Genomic DNA, 4,598 nt, shown 5'->3' on the forward strand with positions numbered 1-4,598 from the left:
GAGTGTGGACAGCTCTGGATGGTAATCAGGAATCTTGGAATCTAGGGCAGGCTGGAGAAAGAAAGAAAGGTTGGGGGCACCGTGTCCTAGGGAGGAGGGGGTACAGGGAGGAGAGAAAGGCCAGCCCCTGGGAGATTCCAGGACACAAGGTCAGGAAGTGGCCACTCAGAACCACCCCTCGGTGGGTACCCAGGTGTACCCTGGCCTTTCAACCTCCCTCCCACTGGCTCACATTTGAAGCCTCCACAGGATGACTTCAATTCATTATTCAGGGCTCTGCTCAGATGACACTACCTCAGAAAGGCCTTCTATGACCAGCAGCCGGTGTGCCCCTCTCCTCCCACCTATAATTGGTCATAGGATTTTAAAAACTTTTTTTTTTTTTTTTTTTTCAAAGGTGTGCTCAACTGAGAGACAGAAAGGGACAGGAAGTGAGAAATCACCCCCAGGGGGAATGGCCACACCGCAATCCCTTCTCCTCCATTCTCCTCTCGGGATCTTGGGCACACACACACACACACACACGCACGCACCTGGCCTGAGTTTAACCCACCAGGTCCCGGACTCAAACCGCCGTTGACTACATGGGAGGCCAGCGACATAGCCATTATGCCAACTGCTGGTTCCCCCAAAAAAATACTCTCTAAAAAATAAAAAATAGCAGGGATTGTGGACTGGCTTGGTGGTGGAGGGACCTCAAACAAGGTTGGACCCACCAGGAAGATGACAGGTTCCGTTCTCCAGGTGTCTGTGCCCATGGTTCTGACTGGCTGGGAGGACTGGGAAGGATCGTGATGGGAGACTTTGTTGAGGGGTGCTTGTCTGTCTCTCATTCTCATGAAAGAAAGAAACAAGGCAGCCCGGGGAGCAGTGGTTGAGGTGGTTGGGACCCCACATGGATAACTGTGTGATTTGAGTCCCAGACCCAGCAGCTTGAAAAACACTCCAGGCATGTGTGCATGCCCAACATTCTGAGAGGAAAAGGGGTTACAGCACGGCCAGCCCTGCTGAGAAGTGCTTTCTCACTTTCCCTCCCTCATCTATCTCCCTCTGGTGAGTATAGGTGCCCTTTAGCAAATTAAAAGAAAGAAAGAAGAGAAACTTAAGAAAACAATGGGCCAGGTTTGTGCCCTGATGGTTAAGGCAGTCTACACGGTCAGTTCTGCTCTTTGACTCCTGGACCCGGCAGCTTGAGAAACATGCTTGTGCCAGTGTGGGTGCCCCAAACCCTAATAGGGTAGGGATAAGGGATTGTAGTGTGACTATTCTCCATGTGAGGTGCTTTTCTTCTCTCTTTCTCTGTCTCTTTGGTGAGCACAAACACCCTGTAGCAAAATAATAATAATAAAATAAAAAGAGCAGGAATTCTGTCTTTTTTTTAAAATAGTTATTTATTGGGAACCAGCAGTTAGCGTAATGGCTATGTCGCTGGACTCCCACGTAGTCGACTGCAGTTCGCGTCCCGAACCCAGTGGCTTAAAACTCACGCCGGGCACGTGTGCATGCGTGCCCAAGATCCCGAGAGGAGAATGGAGGAGAAGGGATTGCGGCGTGACCATCCCCCCTGGGGGGTGATTTCTCGCTTTCTGTCTCTCTGTCTCTCTCTGTCTGGCGAGCGCACGCGCCCTACAGTGAAAATCTCTCCAAAAAAAAAAATTTATTTAATTTTATTTATTCATTTATGCATTTTAAGTTTGGCCAGAGAGGGAGAGACACAGAGAAAGTGAGATAAAGTGAGAAAGCAAGCCGCAAGCCACCAGGTCCGGGACTCAAACCGTGGTCGGCCATGTGGGAGCGTCGAGCGCCTTAACCATTATGCCACCCACTGGTCCCCAGTCTGTCCTTTTTACCACTGCATCCTCAGTGTCTGGAACAGTGCTGGGTACACGGTTGGTGCTTAATAAGTATCCATTGAATGGACATCGCCAGGTGGCCTAGATTGATCCTGAAATTGCTCAGGAAACTGACCTGAATGTGGACTTCCTCTCCAGGCTGAGAACTCGCCTATGAACATGGGTGGCTGGGCGCAAGCAGCTGTACACCCTGTGAGGGCTACAAGGTGGGGCCTGGAATTTGTGTCTTCCACCCCAGACACCCTAGTGAAGCCTCCTGGCCCTGGAGTCATTTAGGTTCTGGATGATCCCTACAGAAGGGGACAGCAGATCTCGTGTGACCCATCTTATTGCCAGATTACTGGCAGGAAAATCCTTATAAGAAACTAGGAGGCTGGGACCAGCAAGTGGTATGACAGTTATGTCACTGGACTCCCACATACTCGAACATAGTTCCAGTCTTGGACCCGGTGGCTTAGAATTCATGCAGGGGGTGTGGGGACCAGCAGTTGGCATAATGGCTATGTTGCTGGATTCCCATGTAGTTGATCGTGGTTTGAGTCTCAGACCCGGTGGCTTAAACTCACGCTGGGTGCATGTGCGTGCGTGCCCAAGATGCCAAGAGGAGAATGGAGGAGAAGGGACTGTGGTGTGGCCACCCCCCTGAAGGGTTATTTCTTGCTTTCTGTCTCTCTGTCTCTCTCTGCCTGACTGATGAGCACATGGGTCCTACGGCAAAAAGCTCTCACTTAAAAAAAAATGTAAAAGAGAGAAACTAGGAGGCTGATTCACCGAGATTCCTTTCCCTGGGGTCTGGAAATGAGGAATAAGTTGACACTTCTTGAGTGGGATGAGGACTGAGAGATGGGGGCTGAAGGCTGGAGCCATGGGGCTCTCAGTCAGGCTGGGAGCCGGGGCTGGGAGACTGGGGCATGAGGGTTTCCCAGGAAGCAGGGGCTGGGGTAGGACACTACCCCAGGGGGGCACCAGGATTCTCCAGAGATCTGGGGGCTGAGGGCTGAGTCACGATATTCTTAAGGGCAGACATATTCCTGAAACTGCCTGTTCTTCCCAGCTGGGACCAGCACAAGCCAATTCTTATTTAATGGAGTAAAGACAAATTCATCTGGGAATGCAGCAAGTGGACCAAGACGAAGACAGATAGAGGCCTTTTTCTCCCTCTGCTTCCTTCTCTTTTTCTTTCTCCACCCCTTTTCCCAGAACCCCTGCCCCCCATCTTTCTATGACCCTCTCACGCCCCCTGCTGCTCCTTCCCTGGGCAGCAGGGGACAGTCCAAGGACCATAGGACCCAGACAACACTCCATCTCTTCCCTTCCTCCTGACCTCTTGGGATCAGCCTCAGAGGCAGGGAAGCTGGAGTCTCGAAGGGTGTAGACACTGGGCAAGGATGTGAACTCCTGTGTTTGGCTGGGACCTCAGCCGAGGAGAGACCTTCTTGATGCCCAGACTAGGTGAAGGGCTCCCAGTCTCCACGGTTTCACAACTCTCTGGCTGCTCTTTTAGGCCACATTTCAGTTTCCAGTTATCGGCCTATTGCTCAGCCTGTCTCCTCTCTCCTACCCCTCTCCCAGGACTGCGAACACCAAGGGAGTAGGAACCAGGGTTGTTTCTGCGCATTGCTACAACTCAGTGCTTGGCGCAGCGCCTGGTCCTCTGCAGGTGCACAGTAAATATTTGTTGAATAAATGAATGAGTGACGCTCAAAGGGGTTTCTTATATGGGGCTGTTTTTTTTTTTTAAGAAAATAATTATTTTGGGACCAGCAGTTGGTCTAATAGCTATGTCGCTGGACTCCCACGTGGTTAACCGTGGTTCGAGTCCTGGACCCGGTGGCTTAAACTCACGCTGGGCAGGTGTGCGTGCATGCCCAAGATCCCGAGAGAATGGAGGAGACGGGATTGTGGTGTGGCCATCCCCCCAGGGGATGATTTCTCGCTTTCTGTGTCTCTGTCTCTCTCTGTCTTTCTGGCAAGTGCGCACTCCCTATAGCAAACTCCTATAATAAAAAAGAGTTATTTTTATTTAACTTTATTTATTATTATCTTTTTTTTTTAACCCGAGAGAGAAAGAGAGGGAAAATGAGAAAGCAAGCCACCAGGTCTGGGACTCGAACCATGATTGGCCATGTGGGAGTCCAGCATCCTCAACCACCATGCCATTTGCTGGCCCCAGATGAGGCTTTTTTTTTTTTAATTCATTTTTCTTTATTCATGATAGAGCATGTGCCAGTTTACAGAACAATGAGAAAGGCAGTGGAGAGGAATATCCCCAACAGGGTCTAGTCATGCCATGATCCCCTTCTTCCAGTCATCTAGCCTGTCAGATCTTGGGCCCCGTGTGCATGCCCAGTGCATCTCTGCCTAACTGGGCCAAGGACTGGAACCACAATTGCCATAGGGGACCCAGCTCCTCTTGAGTAGCGCATTACTGCTACGCCATAGAACCATAAGACAGTGGGACCAGCAGTTAGCATAATGGCTATGTCGCTGGACTCCCATGTAGTCAACTGAGGTTTGAGTCCCAGACCTGGTGGCTTAAACTCACACCAGGCGGATGTGCTGCATGCCCAAGATCCTGAGAGGAGAATGGAGGAGAAGGGATTGTGGCGTGGCTATTCCCCTGGGGGGTGATTTCTTGCTTTCTGTCTCTCTGTCTCTCTCTTTTAAAAAAATACTTATTTAAGTTTATTTATTTATTCATTTTTAATTTGACCAGACACACACACACACACACACACACACACA

This window comes from Tupaia chinensis, unplaced genomic scaffold, assembly GCF_000334495.1.
Source record: "Tupaia chinensis unplaced genomic scaffold, TupChi_1.0 Scaffold000330_1, whole genome shotgun sequence".
NCBI classification, from domain to species: domain Eukaryota; kingdom Metazoa; phylum Chordata; class Mammalia; order Scandentia; family Tupaiidae; genus Tupaia; species Tupaia belangeri.